Source organism: Macaca mulatta, chromosome 2 (genome assembly GCF_049350105.2).
Source record: "Macaca mulatta isolate MMU2019108-1 chromosome 2, T2T-MMU8v2.0, whole genome shotgun sequence".
Taxonomy (NCBI): domain Eukaryota; kingdom Metazoa; phylum Chordata; class Mammalia; order Primates; family Cercopithecidae; genus Macaca; species Macaca mulatta.
In genome coordinates this window covers 131,294,970-131,308,099 of record NC_133407.1, presented here as the reverse complement: position 1 = coordinate 131,308,099, position 13,130 = coordinate 131,294,970, and the positions used below count along the sequence as shown (strand labels likewise).

General features: G+C 37.3%; 1 long non-coding RNA gene and 1 pseudogene across 1 annotated transcript in view; one reads left to right on the top strand and one right to left on the bottom strand.

The window, feature by feature from the left end:
* The window catches only part of LOC106996871 (uncharacterized), a 301,071-nt gene that overhangs the window by 189,123 nt on the left and 98,818 nt on the right, over positions 1-13,130 (bottom strand). The window lies entirely within an intron of this gene.
* On the top strand, positions 11,768-12,450 carry LOC100426770 (UPF0488 protein C8orf33 homolog pseudogene; annotated as a pseudogene).

The window sequence follows — 13,130 nt, the reverse complement described above, 5'->3', positions numbered from 1 at the left end:
CACAGATAGGAAGAATCAATATCATCAAAACGGCCATACTGCCCAAAGTAATTTATAGATTCAATGCTATCCCCATCAAGCTACCACTGACTTTCTTCACAGAATTAGAAAAAAAACCACTTTAAATTTGATGTGGAACCAAAAACGAGCCTGCATAGCCAAGACAATCCTCAGCAAAAAGAACAAAGCTGGAGGCATCACGCCACCTGACTTCAAACTGTTCTACAAGGTTACAGTAACCAAAACAACATGGTATTGGTATCAAAACAGATATATAGACCAATGGAACAGAACAGAGGCCTCAGAAATAATACCACACATCTACAACCATCTGATCTTTGACAAACCTGACAAATAAAAGCAATGGGGAAAGTGTTCCCTATTTATTAAATGGTGTTGGGAAAACTGGCTAGCTACATGCAGAAAACTGATACTGAACCCCTTCCTTAGATCTTATGCAAAAACTAACTCAAGACTGATTAAAGACTTAAATGTAAGACCTAAAACTATAAAAACCCTAGAAGAAAACCTAGGCAATACCATTCAGGACATAGGCATGGGCAAAGACTTCATGACTAAAACACCAAAAGCAATGCAACAAAAGTCAAAATTGACAAATGGGATATAATTAAACTAAAGAGTTTCTGTACAGCAAAAGAAACTATCATCAGAGGGAGCAGACAACCTACAGAATGGGAGAGAATTTTTGCAATCTATCCATCTGCCAAAGGGCTAATATCCAGATTCTAAAAAGAACCTAAACAAATTTACAAGAAAAAAACCCCATCAAAAAGTGGGCAAAGGATATAAACAGACACTTCTCAAAAGAAGACATTTATGTGGCCAACAAACATATGAAAAAAAGTTCATCATCACTGGTCATTAGAGAAATGCAAATCAAAACCACAGTGAGATACTATCTCGTGCCAATTAAAATGGCAATCATTAAAAAGTCAGGAAACAACAGATGCTGGAGAGGGTGTGGAGAAATAGGAACGCTTTTACACTGTTGGTGGGAGTGTAAATTAGTTCAACCATTGTGGAAGACAATGTGGCAATTCCTCAAGGATCTACAACCAGAAATACCATTTGACCCAGCAATCCCATCACTGGGTATATACCCAAAGGATTATAAATCATTCTACTATAAAGACACACGTCCATGTATATTTATTGCAGCACGGTTCACAGTAACAAAGACTTAGAATCAACCCAAATGCCCATCAATGATAGACTGGATAAAGAAAATGTGGCATATATACACCATGGAATACTATGTAGCCATAAAAAAGGATGAGTTCATGTCCTTTGCAGGGACATGGATGAAGCTGGAAAGCATCATTCTCAGCAAACTAACACAGGAACAGAAGTCCAGATACTGCATGTTCTCACTCATAAATGGGAGTTGAAAAAAGAGAACACATGGACACAGGCAGGGCCCATTGGCAGGTAGGGAACTAGGGGAGAGATAACATTAGGAGAAATACCTAATATAGATGACCGGTTGATGGGTGCAGCAAACCACCATCGCACGTGTATACCTACGTTACAAACCTGCATATTCTGCACATGTATCCCAGAACTTAAAGTATAATTACAAAGAAAAGAAAATCAACAGGACCGGGCTGGTGACTCATACCTGTAATCCCAGCACCTCGGGAGGCCAAGGCAGGCAGATCACAAGGTCAGGCATTCAAGATAAGCCTGGCCAACATGGTGAAACCCCATCTCTACTAAAAATTCAAAAAGTGCGAATGCCTGTAATCACTGCTACTCCAGTGGCTGAGGCAGGAGAATTGCTTAAACCCAGGGGGCGGAGGTTGCAGTGAGCCAAGATCGCGCCATTGCACTCCAGCATTTGAGTATTAAGTGTGCCCATAGTTACCAGGGTGTTATTTATTTTGGGTGTGTCATGATTGTGCTTTTGTGTATTTACATAAACATCCTTGAATATTTCTATATATAACCACCTGTATCTATATTAAGTTGAACATGAGTTCTCCCTGATGTCTACAACTGTAATGATTACCACATGGATTATTCAAGACTCTTCCCCTAGTTGATCTGTAAATTTCCACACCAACTGTGAGAAATATAACTCCCCATGTTTGCCATTTATAGGCTTAATTGTTCAATTCCCGTATATATGTATCGCAGTATAAGACCTGTTAACCAGAATCCAATGAGAAATAATTTTTATCAGCTAGAGTACAGTGCTTTTGTGCAGCTCATTTTGCCTTTAGTCTGACAGATTCCATTCCTTTTCAAAGATATTTATGTTAAGACCTTTTTCTCTCTCCACCTTACTAAGGTTATGTCATACTTTGTAATGCAGGGAATTTCTTCTGTAAAGTCTGCATTGCTCCTGGAATCCCTTGACCTTCTAAATTATTTTCTAAAATTTGCCTGCATTATGGTAATTCTTTGTGTCAAAAAACTTCTATTGCTTTTGGCAAACGCATAATGTTGCCAAATGTCCACCATTACGATATTGCACAGAATCATTTTACAGCTCCCCAGATGCCCTGTGCTTAACCTAATCTTCCCTTTCCCTGAACACCAGGCAAAAACTGATCTTCTTCTTTATAGTTTTGCTTCTTTCCAAAATGTCGTCTAATTGAAACCATACAGCATGTAGCCTTTTCACACTGGCGGCTTTCATGTAACAATATGCATTTGAGTTTCCTCCATGTCTTTTCATGATTTGAAAGCTCATTTCTTTTTACTGCTGAATAATATTCCATTTTACAGGTATCTTATAGTTTATTCATTCATCTATTGAAAGACATCTTGGTTGTTTTCCATTTTGGTAACTACCAAGTAACAATAAACCTGCTATAAACATTTGTGTTCAGGATTTTTTTGTAGACATAATTTTTCAGTGTAATTGGGTATATACAGAGGGACACAATTGCAGATTACAATGCAAGGCTATGCTTAGCTTTATAAGAAACAGACAAAATGTCTTCTAAAGTGGCTGCACCGTTTATAGTCACATTTGAAAATTGAATGAATGAGAGTTTCTCTTGCATTGCATTCTCAACAGCATTGGTTGTTGTCAGTAATTTGGATTTTGGCCATTCTAATGGTGTAGTTGTTTCCCATTGTTGTTTTAATTTACTATTCTCTAATAACATAAGATGTTGAGCATCTTTTCATATGCTTATATGCCATTTGTATATCTTATTTGGTGAGTTGAATGTTCAGATCTTTTGCTCATTACATAGAATTATTTAAATGCCTTGGTGTCATTTGGATTTAGCTCCTTTACTGGATATGTGTTTAAATATTTTCTCTCATTCTGTGGCTTATCTTCTCATTTACTTAGCAATATCTTTCACATAACAGTTTTTAAATTTAAGTAAGTTCAATTTTTTTTTATTTTTTTCTTTGATGGATCATGATTTGATCAAACCCAATGTCACCTAGATTTTATCCTATATTATCTTATGGAAGTTTTCTAGTTTTTGTTTTACATTTAGAAATAAGGTCCATTTTAAATTAATTTTTGTGAAAAGCATAAGGTATATGTCCAGATTCATTTTTGCATGTATGTGTACAATTTTTTGATGATTATTTGTTGAAAAGACTGTCTTTTCTCAATTGAATTTATTTTGCTCTGTCAAGGATCAGTTGACTATATTTGGGAGTGTCCATGTCTGGGTTCTCTCCTCTTTTCTATTAATCCACTTGTCTATTCTTTTACGAATACCTCAGTGTCTTTTTTTTTTTTTTTTTTTTTTTTTTTGAGACGGAGTCTCGCTGTGTCGCCCAGGCTGGAGTGCAGTGGCCGGATCTCAGCTCACTGCAAGCTCTGCCTCCCGGGTTTTTACGCCATTCTCCTGCCTCAGCCTCCCGAGTAGCCGGGACTACAGGCGCCCGCCACCTCGCCCAGCTAGTTTTTTGTATTTTTTAGTAGAGACGGGGTTTCACCGTGTTAGCCAGGATGGTCTCGAACTCCTGACCTCGTGATCCACCCGTCTCGGCCTCCCAAAGTGCTGGGATTACAGGCTTGAGCCACCGCGCCCGGCCTCTCACTGTCTTAATTACTGTAGCTTTATAGTACTACTTGAAATTGAGTAGTGTCAGTTCTCCAACTTAGTCCTTCTTTGTCAGTATTATGTAGACTATTCTGGGTCTCTTGCATTTCCATATAAATTTTAAAATCATCCTTTGAGATGAAGCTAAAAAATAGAATACATTTGTCAATAACCACAAAATAACTTGCTGAGAATTTATTAGAATTGCATTAAATGTATACATCAATTCATGGAGAATTTATATCTCAACATTATTGAGTCCACCTATGCATGAAAGTGGTACATCGCCATTTATTTAGATCTTCCTTTATTTATTTCATCAGACTTAACATTTTCCATATACATGGTATATGTCCTACACATATTTTGTTGATGATATTTCATTTTTGCTAGGGGAAGGAATGAAAATTGTATTTTGTTTTCAACTTCAATTTTCACTTGTTCACTGGTGGTACATGAAAAGACAATTGACTTCTATTAACCTTGCATCCTGCAACCTTGCTATAATCACATATTGGTTCCAGGAATTCTTTCAGTTTTACTAAATATATAATTATGTCATCTGTGAACAAAGGTAGTTTTCTTTTTTCTTTCTAATCTGTATATATATTTTTTCTTGCCTTGTTGCACTAACTAGGACATCCAGTAGGATGGTGAATAAGAGTGACAAAAGAAACAACCTTGTCTTGTTCCCAATAATAGAAGAAAAGTATATCATTTCTCACCATAAAATATCATGAAGGCCTATTTTTTAGATGTTCCAGATTAAGTTGAGGATTTTTTTATTCCTAGTTTTCTAAGACTTTTTCTCATAAATAGATGTTGGAGGTGTTGGATTTTGCCAAATGCTTTTTCTGTATCAATTGACAGACTAATAAAATAGTTCTTTAGCCAGTTAATATAGTGTATCACATTAATTGATTTTGATTTTTAAATGTCAGATCAGTCTGGCATGCCTAAAATAAATTCCACTTACTGTGATGTATAACTATTTTTATGCATTTTGGATTCAATTAGCCAATATTTTATTGAAAATTTTTGCATCTATATTCGTAAAATATATTGAGCTGTAGTTTTCATTTCTTGTAGCGTATTTTCCCAGTCTTGATATTAAGATAATGCCTGCCTCCTTGAATGACTTAGGAGGTATACTTACTTCTATTTTCTAAAAGTGATTATAGAGAACTGATATTATTTCTTCCTTAAATGCTTGGTGGAATTCATCAGTGAAAGAATCTGGGCCAGATGCTTTCTTTTTTGAAAGATTAATAATGATTTATCAATTATTTAAGTAAATATAGATCTATTTAGGTAATGTATTTCTTTTCCCTAAGTTTTGATGGTTTACATCTTTCAATGAACTGATCCATTTCATCTAAATTACCAAACGTGTCAGTATACATTTGTTTGTGGTATTTTTTATTGTCTTTTTAATGTTTATGGAATCAATATTTATAATTTGTGTCTTCTCCCTTTTTCACTTGGTTAGCCTGGCTATGGATTTATCAATTTTATTGATCTTTTAAAGGTATTGCCTTTTGGGTTTATTGACTTTCTCTGTTGACTTCGTGTTTTCAACTTTATTGATTTCTGCTCAAAGTTTTATGTCTTTTCTTGTGCTTACTTGAGGTTTAAATTGCTCCTCTCTCTTTACTTTCCTAAGGCACATTTCTATTATTGCTTTTAGATCTTTCTTCTTTTCTAATATATGCATTTGCTGCTATAAATTTGCCTCTAAACACTGCTTTTACAGCATTCCATGCATTAAAATATAAAAAAAAATAGGACTTGTAATGCAAAATACATCTGCAATCTCAGATTTTAAGAATATCTTAAGGTTTGAGACATTTATTTAAAGATACAACAGAAGGACTATTAGGAGACAAGAAACTGTGGGTGAAAAGAATTATTTTTTCTCTTTTTTTTAATCACCTTTTATTTTAAGTTCAAGGGTACAGGTGCAGGATGTGCAGGTTTGTTACATAGGTAAACGTGTGCCATGGTAGTTTGCTGCACAGATCAACCCATCACCTAGGTATGAAGCCAAGCATCCAATAGCTATTCTTCTTGAGCATCCCATAAATTTTGATGTACATTTCATTTTGTTTAGTTCACAATATTTTTAAATTTCCCTTGAGACTTCCTCTTTGACCTATGTGTTATATAAAAGTATGTTATTTAATCTCAAACTTTTGGGGGATTTTCGAGTTTTTTTTTCTGGTACTGATTTCTAGTTAAATTTCATTATAGTCTAAGAATACATGCAGTAAGACTTCTATTCTTTTAAATTTGTGAGGGTATGTTTTTCAGCCCAGGATGTGGTCTATTTTGGATAAAGTCCCACACAAACTTGAGAGGAATATGTATTCTGCTGTTACTTGATTAACTATTCTGCTGTTACTTGAACAGTTAGATTCTGTTCATTGTTAGTGCTATTCAGTTGAACATTTTCCTGATTTTTGCTTGTTGAAATTAGCTGTTATTAATATAAGGATGTTGAGATCTCCAAACATAATATTACATATTAAATTTGATTATTTCTTTGTGCAATTTTATAAATTTTTGTCTCATGTATTTAGATGCTGTGTTGTTACCTGAATAACTTAAGAATTATTATTTTTTTGAGTAATTGCCCCTTTCTCATTATTTAATGCCCATTTTTATCCTTAATAATTTTCCTTTTTTTTTTTTTTTTTTTTTTGAGACAGGGTCTCATTCTGTCTCCCAGGCTGGAGTGCAGTGGCACAATCAAGGCTCAGTACAGCCTTGACTTTCTGGGCTCAAGTGATTATCCCATTTCAGTTCCCTTCCACCCCACACTGCCCCCTACCATACACCCTCCCACCACCACGAGTAGCTGGAACTATGGGTATGTGCCACCATACCTAGATAATTTTTTATATTTTTTGAAGAGATGAGGTTTCACCATGTTTCCCAGACTGGTCTTAAACTCCTGAGCTCAAGCAATCCATCCGCCTTGGCTTTGCAAAGTGCTGGGATTACAGGCATGAGCCACCATGGCCAGCCTCTCCTTCACTTTAAATGATAATTTCAATGGATATAGAATACTAGGTTAGTGAGATTTTTTTCTTTTATTTCTTTAAATATTTACTTCATTCTCTACTTGCTTGCATGGTTTCTGACAAAAAAGTTTAAAATAGTTCTTAGTCTTGCCCCTCTACACTTATTCACTCCCTTGCCACCATGGCTTCTTTCAAAATTATTTGTCTTGGGTTTTCTCCCATGATATGCTTAGGTGTAGATTTTTGGTGTTTATTCCTGCTGGTGTTCTCTAAGATTCCTGGGTTTGCAGTTTGGTGTCTATCATTAATTTTGGGAACTTCTTGGCTATGATTACTTCAAGTACAATAGTTCCTCCTTATCCATGGTTTTGCTTTCCACACTTTCAGCTACCCATGAGTCACTGTGTTCTGAAAGTACTTAATGAAAAATTCCAGAAATAAACAATTCATAAGTTTTCTGTTGTGCTTGGTTCTGAGTATTGTCATAATTTTTCTATTTTATTATATTGTTAATCTCTTCTTATGCCTAATTTATGAGTTAAACTTTATCATAGATATGTGCATGTAGGAAAAAACATAGTATGTATATATAGGGTTTGGTACTATCTGCATTTTCAGGCATCCACTGGAGGTCTTTGAATGTATACCCCATGGATAAGAGGGAACTACTGTACTTCCTTTGCACTTTTCTGCTTCTTTCTCTCTTCTTCTAGTACTTCAATTTTACATGTTATACTTTTGTAATTGTTCTTGGATATTGGAATGGAGGTTGTAGTCCTTTTTCTCTTTGTATTTCAGTTTGCAATGTCTCCTTTGATATATCTTTAAATTCATTGTTTTTTTTTCTTGTTTATGTTCAGTCTAGTAATGAGCTTATGAAAAGCATTCTTCATTTCTATTGCAGTGTTTTTACTTTCTGTCATTTTCTTCTGATTCTTTCTTAGAGTTTTTAGTATTCTGCTTACATTATTCATCTGCTCTTGCATACTTATACTTTTTCTATTACAGTCCTTAACATAACTAATCATAGTTATTTTTAATTATTTATTTGATTATTGCAAACATTGTTTCATATCAAAGTGTAGTTCAGATGCATACTTTGTCTCTTCTGACTGTGTTTTTCCTTTTCTTTTTGTATAGCCTTATGATTTTTTGTTAAAAGTCAAACATGATGTATCAGATAATGAGAACTGAGGAAAATAGGTCTTTAGTATGAGGTTTTATGTCAATCCGTCCAGCTGATGGGTTGTGCTTCATGTTTTCCATAGCTATAGATGGCAGAGACTTTAGTTTCCTCAGTGCCCTTGTTTTCTCCACATTGGATTTCCCTAAGAATTCCTTCTTAAATAGAGTCTGTGTTTTGTAGCTCTTTCCATTCTAACCCATTGTGATTATTCTGGAGCTGTGTTGATGTGGTGGTAAGGTTTGGAGGAGGTCAGCATATCTCAGTCTTTTAGTGGGCTCAAGTCCCTGAGCTGGACTTCAGAAGTGTTTCTTAGTGTTTTTTTTTTTTTTTCCTTCCATTAGGTAATACAGGAAGCCTAGAGAGGGATGTAGGGGGCTAACTGCCCTTCTCCATGGTCAAATAAGATGTTGGTAAAGTTGTTTCCCTTGAGGAGTAAACCTTGGCTATGGAGAATGCTCTAGGATTATTTCAAAATGGTACTTTCCCCCAATTGACCAAGATATGAGAGATGTTTTCTAAGATCATCACCATGAAAATCTGGTGGGCTTCCTGAAGATAAAATCCAAGAAAGTGTGAGGGGCCTCCTTCAGACTGGGCCTCCCCAAATTTTTACTCTCAAGCTAGTCCATAGTGAGCCTCCAACAATTCATCCTACCAGTTTATGGCTTCAGTGGCACCTGCTCCAGGTAAGTTTATCTAGGCTATGATCTAATATTCCACGCATGAGATTTCTCCATGCTGTTGTGTGTAGATTTAGATTATTTATTCTTTCTGCTGTATAATTTTCAATTGTGTGAATATTAACACAACTTATTTATCCTACTCATTGTTGATGAACATTTCCAGTTTTTGTGTCTCACTACTAGTGATACCATGAACATTCTTGAACATGATTTCTGGTGAACATACACCCACATTTCTGTTCATTTCTGTTGGATATACACCTGAGAGTAAAAATTCTGGGTTATAGGGGATGCATATACTGGGCTTTATTAGACACTTCCAAGTTGTTTTCCTACGTGGATGTTCCTTGAATGATGTATAAGAGTTCCAACTACCCCACTTTCTCATCAGCACTGAGTATTTTCCAACTTAGTCATTTTAGTTATTCTGGTAGGGGTGGTGTAATATTGCATCGTGGTTTTAATCTGCATACCCCAGATGACTTATAAAGTTGAGCACCTTTTATTTCCGTTTATTGACCATTTTAATATATTCTCTTTTCTGAAGTGTCCAAACCTTCTTCCCACTTTTCTACCGGGCTATTGCTCTTTTTCTCATTGACTTTAAGAGCTCTTTATCTATTCCAAATGTGTATTCTTTTGGGAGGGAATATAGATATGTCAATATATTTTTTAATTTGTATTTTCACTGGCAGACTGTCATTTAAAACTGTGACTTTCAAAAGAATGTGGTTTGGCCGAAACACAGTACAGGCCAGTAGCCTGTATATTCACTGTTCCACCAAAGAGAAGGCACATACTGTATGTCTTGGTTGAATTATGGTTAAGAATTCCTCTGACTCTCCAAACTAGGCCCTTGTTATTAATATTAACTATTAGGTTCATGCAAATATAATTGCAGTTTTTGCAATTACTTTTTTTCCCCATAAGTTATTGAGGTATAGGTGGTATTTGGTTACATGAGTAAGTTCTTTAGGGATGATTTGTGAGATTTTGGTGCACCCATCACCTGATCAGTATACACTGCAGCATATTTGTAGTCTTTTATATCTCGCCCACCTCCCACCCTTCCCCCAAGTCCCCAAAGTCCATTGTATCATTCTTATGCCTTTGCGTCCTCGTAGCTTAGCTCCCACATATCTGTGAGAACATATGATGTTTGGTTTTCCATTCCTGAGTTACCTTACTTAGAATAATAGTCTCCAATCTCATTCAGGTCACTGCAAATGCTGTTAATTCATTCCTTTTTATGGCTGCCTAGTATTCCATCATATATACATACCACAGTTTCTTTATCCACTCGTTGACTAATGGGCATTTGGGTTGGTACCACGATTTTGCTATTTTGAATTGTGCCACTATAAACATGTGTGTGCAAGTATCTTTTTTGAATAATGACTTCTTTTCCTCTGGGTAGATACCCAGTAGTGGGATTGATGGAGCAAATGGTAGTTCTACTTTTAATTCTTTAAGGAATCTCCACACTGTCTTCCACAGTGGCTGTACTAATTTACATTCCCACCAGCAGTGTAGAAATGTTCCCTGTTCACCGCATCCATGCTAACATGTACCGTTTTTTGATTTTTTTAAATTATGGCCATTCTTGCAGGAGTGAGGTGGTATCACATTGTAGTTTTGATTTGCATTTCCCTGATCATTCGTGATATTGAGCATTTTTTCTTATGTTTGTAGGCCATTCGTATATCTTGTTTTGAGAACTGCCTATTCATATCCTTAGCCACTTTTTGATGGGATTTTTTTTTCTTACTGATTTGTTTGAGTTCATTGTATATTCTAGATATTAGTACTTTGTCAGATGTATAGATTAGGAAGATTTTCTCCCACTCTGTCGGTTGTCTCTTTACTCTGCTGACTGTTCCTTTTGGCATGCCAAAGCTCTTTAGTTTAACTAGGTCTCAGCTATTTATCTTGGTTTTTATTGCATTTGTTTTCAGGTTCTTGGTCATGAAATCCTTGCCTAAGCCAACATCCAGCCCTATACAAAAAATCAGCTCAAGATGGATTAAGGACTTAAACCTAAGACCTGAAACTATAAAAATTCTAGGAGATAATATTGCAATTATTTTTAAATGGCAAAAACTGCAATTACTTTTGCACCAACCTAACATAATTTTGTTAAGCACGAGCATGGAGTGGCAGCTCATCTCCCCTCCTCTGCTAGAACAGAGGAATTAGAGGGGAAGAGATATTTAATTTGAAAAGGACTGTATGGTTGAATTTTCTGCATTTTCAGTCTTCTTTATTTTCTTTTATCTATTTACCTTTTAAAGTAGGTTGCATTAGAATGTACTGTATTGCCATGCATTGCTCCTGTGTCCACCAGAATCTCATGATCCTCAGGTTGGTTTCTAATGATCTTTCAAAAGCCCACACAAAGAAACCAATGCATCACTGATTTCAATCATGGAAAGCAGCCAGGGGAGCTTCTATGTTCTCAGATTCTTCAAAGAATGCCTAATCTTCTGAGAAACTCTCAAATTCTTCCTTTCCCCTATGTTATTATTAGAAAGCTGAAAATGAAACATAGGAAGTGTAATCAGTGGGGAAAAAATTATATTTTCCATTCTTCTGAAACCCACCCCCATTCCCAGGTAAAACATGTACACATGGATCTGAGTTTTCCTGTCTCTACACAGTCTTGAAGTTAATTCACCCTTAATGTTTATGCTGGTAGGGGATTCCATTTTCAATTTTGTAAAGGTAGCTAGGAGGCTGGGAGAAAAAAGAAACTAATAAATCAGTTGAAATGGCAAATCTAAAATAAACATGCATTAACAGCTAAGACCGTCATAGTTCTGGTGGCCACTGCGGCACATGGTGGCCCTAGGACATCTTGCCAGGGAGGGGGTGGCGTCCCCAGGCCTGGGTACTCCCCGTGAGTCCCGCAGACACCAGCTTCCTGGCCCAGTTTCCAGCACCCGGAATCCTCCCACTGCCTGCCTCTGCCCAGGGCAACCCATGTGCAGTAATGCCAACTCCAGACGTTAGACGATGAAGGCAGCGCAGCGTCAAAAATACAAAAGAATAAGAAGAAAACCCGGAACACGGCCTCTGTGGCAAATGGAGGCTAGAATGCCTCAGAGAAACCTGCCCCAGAGGAAGTTCCCCTAAGGGCTGAGGCCCAGGTGCAGCAGTTGGCCCAGGAATTGGCTTGATGTGTGGAGCAACTGGAACTGGGCCACAAGAGGCAAAAACCCACCCTGACACAGGAAGAGCAGGTTATTGGAGCAATCCAAACCCTGCGCAGCAAAAGAACGTCCCTGCCCCGGAAGAGGCAGCTGATGCCTTCCTTGTTTGGAGACTACAGGGCTCAGATAGAAGCCGAATGGTGTGAGGGCCTGCGGGCTCACAGAGCTGCTGCTTATTCAGCCCAGGTGTAGCCTGTAGATGGAGCCACCAGAAACAAGAGCCAAAGGGTCTGCAGGCCTCGCCCTTTATGGAGAGCCAAAGCCACTCTGGACACTCATGATGAAGAGTTTAGGTTCAGTTTCTTTTAGCTTCTCCCCCAACCTGGAACAATCCCTCTCCCTTGGGGTGGTGTAGGGGTTTGTTTTGAGTGCAGAGCCTTTCCAGGACTTCTGTTGGCAGAGAACCCTGGGGTTGGTCTGTCCCTGTCTGGTCCAAGGATTTGGAGCTGTTGTGAAGGTGTGAGACCATCAGATAGGCACAAGACCCCATTTGTTTTCTGATGAAGTGTTCTCTCTTTCAGAAGAGAGAGAGAGAGATACATTTAGAAAATATACAATAAATTGGAGTGTTCAAGGTATTGTAGAAAGAATATTGTACTCAGCCTTTAGCATTATATTAAGTGGCTATTGGTAACAAAGAGTAGTGGAGAAGCTATATACTCGTACACTGGTTTTCACTTTTGAAAGGAATCCCTGTCAAACAGTTTAGTGCTTAATGCTGTTATGTCACATTGCCCTAATCTCTATTTTTGATAAAATTGGATAACGAGTGAAAGAGTGTGCTGACCACCTGTGTTAGAGGAAGTACAGAAGATTCAGGAGTCTGGTATCCCCGGGTCCAGTCCCTCACCGGGGTCCTTTGTCCATGTTGCCTTCATTCCTGAGCAACCTCCTCAGGGAATCAGCATGGCACCCACCAGGCCAGGCTCTGTTCTTAGGTGGCAGGAGCTTCTTGCCCTAACAATTCTGGCCTGAGACCTGGATTGAGC